This window comes from Cardiocondyla obscurior, linkage group LG01 (assembly GCF_019399895.1).
Source record: "Cardiocondyla obscurior isolate alpha-2009 linkage group LG01, Cobs3.1, whole genome shotgun sequence".
Lineage (NCBI taxonomy): Eukaryota > Metazoa > Arthropoda > Insecta > Hymenoptera > Formicidae > Cardiocondyla > Cardiocondyla obscurior.
In genome coordinates this window covers 2865601-2881000 of record NC_091864.1, presented here as the reverse complement: position 1 = coordinate 2881000, position 15400 = coordinate 2865601, and the positions used below count along the sequence as shown (strand labels likewise).

General features: G+C 43.9%; 1 protein-coding gene across 3 annotated transcripts in view; it reads right to left on the bottom strand.

Annotated features, from left to right (window-relative positions):
* LOC139103975 (uncharacterized) overlaps positions 1 to 15400 on the bottom strand; it is a 139079-nt gene that overhangs the window by 61235 nt on the left and 62444 nt on the right. The window lies entirely within an intron of this gene.

Below are 15400 nucleotides of genomic sequence, written 5' to 3'. Positions count from 1 at the left end.
GGCCGGTAATTAATGACGACGTTAGTTTTCGAGCTCGCGCAAGCGGATTAGATTAGGTATCGCATTGCGCAGAAACCGCGCAGTTAATCCAAGGTGCAACAGCAGCCGGCTTGTATTTGATCCGGTCGAAATTACTTGCCCTCGTTGCAGCAAGAGTTTCATATCGATCAGGCGCTCTCCTTAAAATTACAGGAGTAAGAAGTGGTAATTGGTTTCGCGGGCAGCTTTTGACGAAAAGCCTACTTCTCGAAGAATATAAACGTTAGATAAGACAACGGTGAAAGAAAACTCGTAAACCACATTACTCCAAAAAAAAAAAAGACACGAAGAAAAATTAATAATACGAAACTATGTAAGTCTTCAATTTTTAATAAAAAAAATTCTATCAGCCGAAGTATCGTAAATTATTGCAAATTAAGAAATATTTAAATGTGACATATATATATATATATATATATATATATATATATATATATATATATATTACACGTTTTAAAAATTGAACAGTTGTATGCTTTTACGATAAAAAGGTAGCTATGCAGAATTAAGCTAGCGCGAGATATTAAATATCACCATTGGGAATCTGGATGTCTTCTCCCATTTTACGCGGAACGCTAAAACAGAATAATAACACGAGATAAGGACTCGCTCGGGGAAAGAAGAAATTTCTCCGTTTCCAAGAATACAGATTAAGCTGATTAAGTCCCGAGCTAAAGCGCTCGATGATCCTTCTTCGTGAAACTACGAATTTGCGCGTGAATTCATTCGCTATTGCTATTAGATCGTAATTTCAACGTCGTTACTTCGGGCGATTAAAAGTTTCGGCTGTATGCATACGAGAAATGAGTCCTTCGAGTGCTCAAATATTAGGCCAGCCCCGGCACATAGCTGGAAACAGTTTATATAATTAATTTAGCGTTCTCTCTCCCTCCTTTCGCTTCTAATCTTTCTTCGCCGAAATACGTAATTTAGTTTAAACAAATCCTAGAAATTGATAAACGATCCCTCTAATTCTCAGCGACTACATTTTGATAACGCGAGCGTCGACACCGAGAACGATCTCGGTATTGGAATTTTCGACAGGTGTAAATAACTTGAACGGTTTCGCAGGTAATGTTAAACGAAAAAGATAATTTCGTACACGAGTTTAAATAAAGAAGAGACGGCTTGAGCGGGATGTTCTCGCGGTACTTGACAAGAGCTACACGTTCCGCTAATTCATTTCAATGTAAGATAGTATACGGCCGTTGCAAGTTTAATCAACCTCACGCGCGCCGCATATTGTTAAGTTTTCATCAAGGAGCCTTCCCTCCCGGCCGTATATATCCCGGTGGATTTCCCTCCCGCGTGATTTTTCCTCTATTCATCTCGCTCGCCGACCGCGTATCACGCGTCGGCTCAGGTGTAACCAGAAATTACGTGCAAATTTCTCAACTTATGTCGGACGCGAAAAGAAGCGGCGGAGCGTATCCGCCACGCAGTGATATCTCGACGCTCGCGACGATGCCGGTAAATATATCGAGCGCAATTTGCCGCGACGAGCGGCGTCCCGAGCAAAAATGCCGCGACGCGCCGGTGAACACGAGCAGCTTTAACGTCGCACTTACCGCCGTTTATAAGCGCTATAAAATTTCGACGTTCGCGTGAGATAAACGAGGCAGAGTCTCGCGCGAGTTCACGTCTATCATCCAGCGTAGCGTTTTAATCATCTTGATTTCTTATACGATAGCGACCGATAACGTAAACCCCCGAGGGTCTCAGCTTTGGCAATTGTTTTCTTGAGGGAATTCGACGTCACGTATCTATTTATTTCCTCTCTCGAATTGGTCATCGGTTCGTGGATTTTTGAGGCAACGCATCGTGAGGTCTTAAAAATAAATTAATTTTTGGAAGCATATAATTTTTTTTTCTTTTTTTTTTACGCGTTACACTGTCTTTGTGCTAATCGTAATTAAATTTTGATAAACTCAGGGATCGAAAGACAGCGAATTAGACACACCTGTGAAAATCTTTAAAGCAAAGTATCTCTATTGAGTTAATTTAACGACGCTAATGCACCGCACCGGTACGTTGTTTCGACGAAATATCCTCGAAATGCTCTTGGATCTCTGTGCGAAATGGGGTTCTTAAAACTTTGCTCACTACGTATATATCGGCAAGAGCTTCTTCAACCCTTAATCGGTGCTCCGATAATCTAAACTTCGGTGTCCCGGTTATTTTCCCGTTCTGTTCTCAATAACTTGCAGAGAGATACACGAATAAGAACTTTCTCTCTTTCGAGATAATCTTATTTTTCTAGAAAATTATTTACGCGCGCACTGATAAAAATAAAATTATTTTAAACAATATTTTGTTCAAGTTATACATACCCGAGTGAGTATTTGTTATTTTAGTAACTATCTAGCTAGTGTTTAATCATTAACCATATAATTAAAAAAGTAAGAATGTTATTTAAAGAGAAAAAAAATCTGTTTAATATTCGGTTGTAATTAAAATAATTGCAAAATAAAAGGACGGACAAACGTGAAACCTCACAACCGTTTTGAATTTCTCGAAACGCTCTTATCAAGATGATGGAAGCGCGATACGGCTCGTTCAAATGTACGCTTTGAGATATCGCAATTCTTCCTTAAACTAAATAATTCCCAACTCGAGACACGCTTCACTCTATCCTGCCGCTACCAATTAGAGCTGCAACCGCGGATGCAAGCGCTCGTACTAAAGTCGCTAATACCTAAGCACTGCATCATGCTGCAGCGAGTAGCTCATTTGAATATAAGCAGAAACAACCGCCCGTATGCTCTTTCTAAGGCAGAAACCTGCCTTAGATCAGCGACATTACATCGTCACGGTAAATTAAATTCTGATTTATTGATAAGATAAAGGATTGTTTACGTGGAAATCTAGCCCGCTATTACCGAGTTGTTCTTCACAAAATTATTCATTAAAATTATTTAACAAAAAGAAAAATTTTAATTTGATTTAAAAATCAGATATAATTAAAACGGAATTTTAAATACCGATTTGATTTTCTGTTTATTGAAGTCGCCACCAAAAAAAAAAAAAAATAATAATATATATTTTACGTAAATATAAAACGTATGTAACGAGATAAAAAAAAAACAGTGTATCTCCCTGCCTTGAGATTTATATCGAGTAGAATACTGAAAGGATTTCTGTCGTACAAAATCCTTTTTCAAAATCCAGTCACACCCCACGAGTGTAGCAACCTCACGACGAGACATTTACCAATCTATCTCATGAATAACATCGATACGTCGCAGCATCCAGCAATATCGTTGGCATTTCGCGCCAAACTGACGGCGGTATTTACGAAAACGGCGCGAGAAAGCAATTTGCGCCCTCCTCTTTGCCTCTACGCGAAACTAGTTCAGTGGTTCAGCAAACCGCGTCTTCGTCGTCCTCGCCGCCGTCGTCTTCCCTCTTCGCACGGAAGGGAAAACGACGGGCGAGTAGACGACGTGCTCGTGAATTCTTAATGGTAACTCGAGCGTAATTATATCCCGTAAAGGCGGCGTCGAGGATAATAGGGGATCCAGAACGAGCGTACGTTAAAGGTTAACATTCTCGGTTCAACGGCCGGCGGTGCAGCGGCTACTTCTTCACACACCGACAGCTACGTTCGACTTTGGTATGGCAAAAAAAAAAAAAAAAAAAAAACGCGATGGTCAATTTTTCCAATTGAGAGAGAACGTCGCGAGCCGCCGACCGCGACTCACCGTCCGTATCGCGCCTCGGCATCGGGTCGCGGAAGTTCAGTGCCCTCACGTGGGCACCTACACATACCCAGGTACCGGGCAACGTCACTTTAAACGGTAATTGACAGCACTGAAAATCCTAGTAGACACCAGGAATCGCATTAGCTCGAAAAGCATCGTCGTTAATATCGCATCCGGATCAAGCCACGTGTACCTATCGCGCTGCACGCCGAAGGTATTTTAAAATCTCAACCCGGCCTTCGCCCTCGCTTCCCGCCGTCTCGCGTCTATTTTTCAGCGATAACTCTGCCCAATAATCTTCATCCCCTGCCACGATCTCGAATCTTCCGCGGTGTAATACGCGCGACGATAAATCCCTCAACTTGGAGCTCGACGAACGCGGGGAAATACGGCTACGTGACTTTTATAGCAGAGATATTTCGCAACAAGATTTTCTTTTCCTTTTTTTTTTTTTATTTATTTAATTATTTATTTTATCCGTTCGACACACTCGAGATCACGCTCCCGCCGTTCTCGGTATCGGAATCTCGAGGAACTCTAGTCTCGCAGTATTCCGAGCCTCTTTCATTTCAGGTTACTTTACTGACCTGTAAGAGCGGCACGCTGCATGCTAATTAAGTGAGCAACCGTGCGCATGGACCCATTGTTTATTGCGATTTCGCCGTCGGCCGTTTTTACGCGACGAGGCGCAATGTCGGCGGACTATACGCGGACTATATACCGCGTTTCTCGACTCTGCGACCTCGAGCGCTTGCAGCCGAGGCACGAAGATCTCGAAGAGCTCGTTAATTAGGCGATCCGAGGGAAGCTGAGTAATGACGTCGTCGTGGACGCCGTTGTTCGAGATAGATATCTTGAAACCTGACCCCCGGCGAACGAAAGCTTCGTGAAAATTTCAATGACCTGATCTTAAACACGTATCCATTGTATCCAGAGATCTACATTTTGTTCAGTAAAATTTTTCAGACAGGCACGAAATTCTACTCTTCTCAACAGAAGCTTGACTCGTAAAATGCACTGTAATATTCCGAGCTAACTACTGGACGTTCAATTTATTACGAAGACGAAAAAGATATTTTCCTCGAATGTTTACCGAACGAAATTCGCGTTTGAGGGAATGGTTTGATTTTCGACGGCGATATAAATGACGCATCGGTGGCGCCCGAGAACCGCAGCGATCGTTTAATTACTACGTGGAGCACGCTTTTGCGGGAACGCGGGTGCAAACGCGTGTGACTTTACGCTCTCTCGGAAGCTAATTTCGTTAAAAGGAACAAACCGTTCGACGGCCGGGGAAACGCCGCGGCCTCGTTACACGTATCAAAGGCGAGCTTGAAAGAAGGAACGAGTTGATTTCCTCGTGACTTCTGCCGGTTAGCAGCGCGGTCAAAGAACAGCGGGGACGTAAAGTAGAGACGGAATCGGGACGATTGCTTCGAAATCGCACGGTTAACTTTGATAGTAAAGAATCTTTCAATTACTTGGCAAAAGTAGCCGCCGCGGCGAGAAATTACCGACGCAGTTCGTACTTTGCCGAGTATTTACCCGGAAGCTATTTGACCGGAGCTTTTTCACGTCGAGTCGCTTACGTGACCAGTTAAACGAGAATATGATGGAACAGTACTTCAAATTGCTGAATAATCACCGATATGCACGGATATGTATTTACAGCCGCGCTGGACGGCCGGTTCATCCGGTGACGTTTAGCGCGTTATGTTCGAGCTCGCGCGGATAGAAAGGGCGCCGCGTATGCGCGTACGCTTTCGCTGCACGTGCCGCTGGCAATTTCGTTTTATAAATCGCGAGGACGCGGCGCGCGATCCTAACGCAGATATCAGAGGGCGGCCGGCAATTTACACAGACGCGAACGGTATAACGAGGCCACTGTGCTCGCGAGGGGGCACATTGCCATTGCGGTCGCGTAATCGAAGCGCAAGCGAGAATGTTATTCGCGTAACGACCGCGGTTGTGTGTGTGTGTGTGTGTGTTCCGATGGGGACGCGACTATCTGCAGGAAGACCGGCCCTTTTTCGCGACTTGTGTGCGTGTGCGCGCTACCGTAACGTTTACGAGCTTTTTCGGGCGTGCATCGATTGCAAATTTTTTTTTTTTTTCTTTTTTTTCTTTTTCGGAATGCCACGCGCGACCACCACGGAAAATTGTAGCCAATCACGATGCCAAATCCTGTTCGGCGGATTGCTGAGGTTTACGTGAGACGTCCGTTCAACACGCACTCGCTAATGTTCGAATTCTGACCAGCTATGTACGAGGAGTCTTACGCAGCTGTGCCCTGAAGGCTCGCCAGTCGCGCTACCGAATTGATCGATATGGTATAACGATAGGGTGTTCTTTTGACGCGAGGCAAGCGTATCTCAAAGACTTTCATGCAGAAGTTCGATTATAAACACAAAAAAAAAACAAAAAAAAATTAAATTAAAAAAAATATATATATATATATATTTATTGATACCGCAAGTTTTAATATTTTAATAAAAGCTCTTCTAAAGACTCTAAATTTCCGAAACGTTTCAAACACCTAAAAGTCACGCGTACCGCGAAAGATAACGATTTGAGACGCCGGGGTTCATTTATTTCGCGAATGGTTATAAAAGAAAAAAAGAAAAAAAAATTTCCGTGCGTTGCCAGCGAGAGAAGGAAGCGGCATTTGGCAGACCTTGCTTCTCAATGTCCCGTAGACATGCGACGTATTCGCGCGATAGCGCATATGTCGTCGTCGTCGTCGTCGTTGCCAAGTACAGATCGCACGATACTTTACGGTTTACGGCGATACGAGGTGTTCACGGGGTAGACGCGCGTTCCCCAGTAGTACGTACGTAGACCAGTCAGACGACGAACGACACCCCTCTAAGAATCGCGAAAGTGTCGTAAAGTTTGATCGATCGTAAATTGGATTGTTCCGCGGGGAACACGTAGCCGAAGGGGGACGGCGATAAATGAAACTTCGATGCTCGCGGAGAGAAGAGGCTGCCTGCCGAAGAGAACGGGGGGGGCATCTCTCGAAAGAGTACGTTCCACTTTGGATACGAGATCTTGCTCGGAAAACTTCGCCTTATCGCTTTAATTCCTACGCGCGGCTTCGAAACCGTTCAGCGCGCCGGCAAACAAAGCAGTTTATTACACACCGATGACCGGATAATTTGTTTTTCGCGGATTCGAAGCTCCGCTTTTGCGCCGCGCCGCTTCACGTTATTATCGTCCGTAGAGTAATTTACCGAAATTACCTTCACCGATTATTATCTGGGATTGTTTGTCCTTGGATAAGATTTATATATTTTATTTTCACAGAGTAGGTCTCCATGAATCACGAATCGCTCGCCGCTACCTGCGTTCTCGGCAACGCGAATCGTGTATTATCAATGTTATCAAGCGAAGAAATATGGCCGCGCCACTCTCCCGTGATGCACACGTGAAACGCACGAATTTGCTTGAGTAATTTGCGGCATGCGATACAGGCACAGTCATTATATGAATATAACGCATTCGTTGTTAACGCGGAGAATTATTGCACGCTTGTATACCGGATAGTGGCAATCACTGTCATAACCCAAACACGATTAAATCGTTAAATAGACCGCGGATTATATACTTGGCGTGAAATTTGCTGGAATCTATATTACGAATGATACATGCGAGTGACACAATGACCAGTATTGATCACCTATCAAGCGCAATATGAATGGATGGAGGATATCGAAACGTAATAGGTGACCTTAGCAACGCACAGAGAGAAAAAAAAAATTAACAAATTCAATAAAAATGTTACTCCTATGCATAAGGCAAAATAACGATCGGGTTAATTTAAATATATATTTAAATTAATGCACTGTTTTGCTTATATACGAGAATGTTTCTAGTCCAAGACTATTTTTTTTCTTTTTATTTTATTTTATTTCTTTTTCTGTACAGATTATGTCGAGAACAAGCAAGTCTGATTCCTTCAATTAAATCAAAATACTGGAAAGCGTTTGCGTCATCGTAACAAGAGTTATTATGCTGAGATTGGGACAATAAAAAGATCTTGTTACGTAACAAAAATAAAATTAAAAAAAAGATTAATGAAATTCGAGCTCGCGAAGGACGAGGATAAAGACGCGAGTTTGCACAGAGTAATTCTCTCCCGTTCTCTCGAAAGCGCGCGACCGCATAACCGCCGCGGAACAATCTCGCTATGAAATAATCCTTTGTAACGGAACATCGAGGTATTGTGTCTGACGGACAGCAACAGCCGCTAGTTTGTCGCACGGAAAATTCTCGCTCGATAAGCCCGAAAACCATCCCGCCATTTAGGATTTTTCGTTATTTCGTGCGCACAATGCTTTTGTTGCTTCGGCGGTTAAAATGTCACGTATTTCGCGCAATGGATCCGTCGAACGGAACCGTGCAATTATTCAACGTACGATAACAACAACGGTTCCCGAATCTTAATCGACGATATCGAACTTTTCCTTTTTTTCACGACTTTACTTATGCGGGTCTCGTTGTAACGAAACTAATAATCGTTGCGAGAACGCAGTTAGTTAGAGCTGTGAGTGTCGCGACGAAGACTACGGCATCGCCACTTGAACCTTCGGTAACGAAAGCTGGGAGAACAAACCCTATCACCGGCTATCTGCCCTGACTATTCAGAGATGACTTTATTTCCCGATCGAAACTGTAAAACGAAATTAACGAGATTTAATCCGACATCACTAATCGCCTTCGGTATCTCGATAAAACTTTCGTCACTTCCTGTTAACCGTTCCTTCGACATTTACTCTTAAATAAAAATGAGAGGCATTAAGCGATGACATAAAAAAAAAAAAAATTATTTAAAAGAAAATACAGAGGATTGATTGTTGTTCGATTGCTGTCGCTTTTCCGCGATGCCGATTGGTTCTGTTCGTCCAGCTCGTTCATTTTTTATATCATTTTAAATGTAACGTCTACTTTAAAATAAATAAATAAAAAGAAAGGAATTAAAATTTTTATTTAAAACAATATGTATAATTTGAATCAATCGTTCAATTATTTCTTTTAAAATCCAATCAATTTCCACCGCTGCTTAGATTAAAAGTGAAATATGAAAGGATACCAAATGAGTTTTTCAATTAATGAAATTTACTGCTCCAACAGATAATTGCTCGCCTTCTTTCTCTCGGATGTAAAGATATTGTTTCACAAGGGACGCAACAAGGATCTTAGGAGAGTATATCTTTCCGCTAGACCATCCGGCAAGGCGAGGAAGACTTTAATCCAACGTTGAAATTGCAAATCAAGTTTAACGGGCCGCGAGGCTGAGATGAATACTTAAAACGGCGTAATAAATAGAATACGAACAAGCGGATGAAGGAACCTTATACTTCTCTTCGTAACGCGTGACGTTTAATTCGCAGAATCATTGAATCTAAATTTCAAACAAAATTGCTCTTTGAAATTTAATCATCTTATTATATTTGACCCTCGGTCCCGCGCGTAATCCCTTAAAAATAGAGCTGGATAAAACGGTTCGTTATTAAATATCCACTGACAAATAAGTACCTAGTTGCGACAAAAAAACCAAAAAAAAAAAAAAAAATGTTGATGCGAACGTAAGTAAATTGACGTAATAAACAATTTTATTCGAAGCATAAGCGCGTTTATTTTAGAAATTATCGAGTTTACCCGAGGCTACTACCGAACGGTAATCTGTTTCTTTGAAAAATTCATTACCGGCAAAGTCGAAATCGTAAAACTAGACTACTGTTCATCCTGCGAATGAAGCGAAAGAGTGTTTTGCGAAGCAGTGGAAGGAACGAAACTCTATCCAGTAACAGATCCAATAACAAGGGCTCGAGTGGATGAGCAAACTGCCGACCCTTCTACGAACTCTATCAGTATCCCTCGACGAGAAACCCTCGCTCTTCCCCTCTCTCGTCTCGCCGACAGGATCTTGAGAATTTTCACAGACGCCGTAGGCAACAGACTGATTCCGAGATTACGAGTCTAATTAACGGATTAAGCGACCAGGCCGCTCTGTTTGCTAGAAATTAACTCGCACCCCGGACGCCTCAGCTATCCGAATTGCGGTTAATTTATTGAATCGCTAGTAATCTGCCGGTAAAAGCGTAATGCGATAAAACGTAAGGAGAAAAGGCCATTCGGGCAGTGATACTATTTTTCGCAAAACACTAACTCCTCCCCGAGATAGAAATTAACTTCAAACGTAGTAAAACACCGAAATTAAATGCTCCATTATATTTTCATGCAAGCGCAGCTCGCGATTTTTAAACCGCCTAGGTAAAAATATTTTTTTTATTAAACGTCCGTCGGAGTTTTTCATTTTTAATTTTTCTTTCGATGCACCGGCAACAATATTCGATAAACGTGAAGATCTAGATAGAATATTAGAATATTTTCTAAGAGAACGAACATGTGTTCCTCATGGCTGAGACAAATGTCTGTCTGCTTCCTGATCCGTTTTCCTTTCCTTCGAAATAACATTCATACTCGATTATCCGTAAGCGGGTTACGTAAAAATTTTTCACAATTTTGCCGCTGCAAACGCTGACGCGAAAGACGAGTCAGAGCGAACTTTTCTGTTACGTTTCATGTAATTGCAAACTACCCTGAGGGGATCAAGAGTAATACTCGAGTTGTTGCGCTGATTCGAATAACGATGTAAAAGTAGAAATAACATTTCAAGATACAAGCATGCTCCTGTACGACTACAATGTCTAATACTCTTCCTTACAAAGAAAAATGAAAGTGGTTAGCGAATTAAAAAAAAAAAAAAATTAAAAAATTAAATTAAAAATTAAAAATTAAAAAATAAAATAAAATAATAAACAAGCGAGTCATGCAAAATTAATAAAAAACATAATTTACCTCGTTGCTTCCACGGTTCATTTATTAGTATTTATTAGTATTCATCCGCGAGATAATTGCGGTATTGCTGTTTGCCGCACGTTCCGAAATATTAATGGAGCCGCGCACACATGCAGAACCACGTGTGTCTTTCGGTACGACCTGTGAATACCGAATAGTGTGCTTGCTCGCGTCATCGATCAGCATTGATCTTTGAACGGTCCGTTACTTCGTGTATCCACACACGGGAGAGCGCGGAGCTGATACGTTCCAGGCGATTGATCATTCGCCTGACTAGTTGGGCGCGCTTGATTTCTCCGACGTGCACCCTACCGTCGCGGGAGAGCTTAACGGAGAAACCATCGATTACGGGTCACTTGATAAATAAGAATTCCTACCGTTCTGCACGCCGATCGATGCCCGAGAATCAATTTTGCAATTACTTCCTTCCGTTACCGCATAGTTCGTTAAGCTTTATATCCGTTTGTCGATTCAATAAAACCCAGACGCGTACGAGTCCAAATACAAAAAAAAAAATTTTGATATTACACGCAGATATTTTTACACAAAAGGGTGAAAAATTGCGGACTAATAAACTCGCGATTGGAAATATTTAAATATTACAACCGAGGCTAGATTTTTTTTTTTTTTTTGGTTGATGGCCTTTCATCGAAATCATCGACGGCGAATCGATTGACGATGTCGCATATTCGCCCCCCCCCCCTCTCCCAACCTCCCCCCGAGTACATTTTGCAATTTCCGGCTGTTAACCTAATTTCTAATTAGCGCCGTGGGTTCCGTTCCGTTTGACACGACCGATCACGCAACGGCTTTGCCGCTTCCGCACATGCACCATGCACGTTCAATTTCAGTACTCGCGACCGATCGATCAGTTTTCGGCGTGCATATGTCGAAACGATGGTTATCACGACAGTTTATCTCCCACGGAAATATACGTTATCTACATTCGATTGTCTCCGACCCGACGGTTTGTTCCCAACTTATTAACACGTTGATGAAAACAGTACAGTCCCGATTTAATTTTCCCGTACAGTCGGCACGTGATAAATCGTGCATATGAATCATAAATAAAATAAAATAAAATAAAATAAATATCAAAAATAATATTAACCTTAAAAAGCAAATAAAAATCTGACTTCGTTTCTAACACAGCGTGTTTCGCCTCGTCACTCCGCGATCGGATTTACTATCGCTAATCACCGGTGAACGAGGTGCGAAGAATGATCGGAAGTTCCGTCACTCACGTGGTTAAAGTCACGGAAAGATGGCACCGATAATAGATCTGTTCGACGCGGTCGCCAATTTTCATACGCGCGATAGAGAAACATCGCGTATCGGCGATTCATCCTCGGGGAAGACGGTGCGCGCCGCGGATGCGTAAAGCGTGAAATTGCAGGTGGAATCCGCGTAATGCTTCGCCGGTCGTTACGATCAGCTGTTAACGATCCGTCATCGAGATACCGGTCAGCTGTCATTACGTCACGTTGCATCGCGTAGCACGTTTCCCGGCGCGAGCCCTGTTATCGAGGCCTCCCGTGTGTCTCGGTGGCAAGAGAAGGACAGCGGCCTTCGCGAACATCTCTATAACGCACGTTCGCGGAGTAATCAACGCTTTAAGCGGATTTAAATCCGGCTATCGAATAGCCGCGTACCTGTTCGTCCCCGACGGTCGGTTTTTTACACCGCAGACGCGTTTCTTTTATTGATGGGAAAGTTTCCTGCCGCGTTAATGATAAAGACAATCCTGCCCGAAAGCGTAATTATCGAGAAGATTTCAGCCGCGCGCTACACGTGGAAGAACAATTGCAATTGCCACGAATAATTGTAATTGCCCGTTCTACTTTCGGAATTCCAGACCTCCGTTCGGGCCAGCAATCATCTTTCACCCGCGGGTGTATAAATACGTGAACGTGGAACAATGCGAGGGAGACACCGTTGGCTCTTCCTTCAACGGCAATCGTTTATTCGCATTTCGAGAGATCGTGCGATTCTTGCTTACTTATCATTGTGACGGAGCGAACCGAAAGCGCAATTACCGCTGTTGCGTTTGAAATTAATCGTGTAAGGTAGATTTTGATCATTTCACGCCTTACGTGGACTGTTGAAATATTAATTTGACAGCCACCAAGAGTAGTAACTAATGAAATTAATAATCGCGTTTAATTCAGCATGTTATCCACTTAACGCGTTAGGCACAGCTGTTATATTTTATTCAAGCTGTTCGTTAAATTTAACGTTAAAAAAATAAAAAAGCAACAACGGGAGTATTCTTAAAAAAAATACCGAGTGAAAAGCGTTAAATTTTCGCGCAGAACGCGCGTTTCTTGTAACACCTCGTGATCTCGCACGCGTCGAAGTCGATCTTTCGGATCTTCAATTCGCGAGTGTACGCATAGCAAAGCTAACTGCGAAAAATTCTAAAAAGACGTGAAAAGACTGGCGGCTCGATGTCGCGAGCCGTCTGCGATCCGTCGAGAAACAGCCGAGCCCTCCGAATACGTTATTCGGAGAACCGGAGCCGTCCGATTGATTGTCAGGTCGTCTGAAAGTTCCGTAAGTAGTTAATTAGCCCGCGCACACGATATGTCTGTGCCGCGCGGCAGCAACGGCGGCGATTAATCCAGCTCGCGGATCGTATTAATCGGCGTCGCGGAGAAGAAGATTCATCTATCGCTTCCGGCCGTCCTCCTTTCCATCGAGTCGCTCTCGTTTCGGTGCGGTCAACTAACGCGACCACGAAGTGGCCTATTCCCCCGTAATCGGCACGATCGCAAAGAGAAACACCGGCGAGGAAAAAGAGCGAGCGAAACGAAACCGCCGTGTTCTTGAAACGCCGCGGCGTCGATTACGAACCAGATATCAATATTGCGCACCGGGCGCTCGTTCTGATATACATTTTTATTGGGACGCAAGTACATGGTAAATAAATAATTCGCAATCGATTAGTAATTAAAAACATCTAGGGACACCCTGACGTTTTAATTAAGGGACCATCGGCCGGATGTTAAAACCCGAGATCGTCGCGATCGATTTTTCCGATTCCACAGTCGATGATTCCGCAACTGTCGCGTATAAGCCAATGGAAAAAAGAAATCAAGAGCTGCGATAATTGAATTCTGTCGGTAAAATATTAAAATCCCAACGGCTGTTCCTCTCAGACATGTATTTGCTTGCTCTCGCGGACGTGAACATCGCAGGGGTGCATAACAAGCCTGACAAAAGAAACTTTTTCATGCGCGACACGAGCGGCGCGAAAGAAAAAAAAAAAAAAGGGGGGGGGCGGCGTGCGTACGAAATCAACCCTTTTGCCTAACACTTGTGCCCGGAACCTTTTTAAGTCTAGGGCGATTTACATTCCGGACCGACGGCAAAACTACGGAGGGCGGAGCCGGTAAGAGACCGCGATACGATTTTTATTCCGGCGCAGTTTTGCCATTCAATTCCAAATTCCGAAGGGGAAAGGAAACGTGACAGAAGTATGATTTTAGCATTTACATGAGAAAAGAAGGCGATTGAATTTCTTAGCCGGCAATTGTGCACGGGTATCCGGGACTTTTTCCACGGGGAAAGTGTATTTTATACGAAATTATCAGCCCACTCGAAAATAACCGCGGATATCGCGACCGGGAAGAGACCCAGCGCTCGATTCTCGTCGGACGGTTTTGATGGAACAGCGCTGGGCATGGCAAAAGTTGCACCAAGTTGGCTTCTCAATTATTCATCGTTGGAATCACGTCGGAGCGTCCAATCGAAGGAACGTCTTTGATCAAAGATACCGCTAGGGTTCCGGGGTCTGCCTTATCGAGCCCCGGCGCCGAAGCGGGCAACACACCGGCGAGTGCACGTCGGATCCTTCGTCACGAGGCGAGGCAATTTTCTGATCCTTCGAGGAAACCGGCTCGCAAAGAGCCCTCGGTTAGGCGCGCAAACTGAATCTCCAGACCCGATGAACGCCTTACGACCCCCCCGCTATTATATCGCGTAACAAGCAAAGCAAAATTATTCTTCTTGTCTGCAGTTCCTTGCTGTAACGAGACGCGCGACGTCGAAGGAGAATCGCCGGGCGTACGTTATCCGGACTTTGCCTATTAAAGTTTAATTAGCGATTGATTACGCGACGGGACATCTGCATCTATCCGCGGGGTTAGATAATCGCAATCTGCGTCGCATTTAACGCCAAACTGAACCGTCCGGGGGTTGTTACGTAACCGGATAGCGCGCGCGGCGCTAGCTTTCGTGTCGAGAGGAATTAAAGCGACGCTTCGATAAAACGTCGTTTCACGTAATGCGGCCGAGGGATACCGGCGAAACGTGGATAATTATCGAGCGCTCCTTTTCGATTAATAAATCCTCGACGCGAGGAGCCGACCGAAAAGTTACGTTCCATTATGCTGGTCGAGCTCATCCGCGCGGTTGGCTTTCATCTCCGCGGTGAAGAAAGGGTCGAGGGCTCACGGACGCCGGTTTCAAGAAGGCACGCCGGGGAAAACTTCGAGACGGCGTACTACCCTCGACTTTATTCAAATCCGCCGGTGGACCCCGGAAGTTTTACCACCGTTCTATCTCCCTCTCTCTTTCTCTCTCCTCATTCCTGTCGAACTCTCAGCTAGAAGTGGCGCCCGCCAAGTTTCCAGATCGCGCGAAAATCGATGCGCGGCCCCGCTCGCGAAGTACCATTTGTTTGTCAGCAGTTTCGAAATATAAAGTGGCGCCCGTTTTTGCCGGGCTTGCTTCGCGAAAACCTGGCACAAAAGATCCCGGGAGAAGACTCGAAATGAGAATGGCGCGGCCAAGTG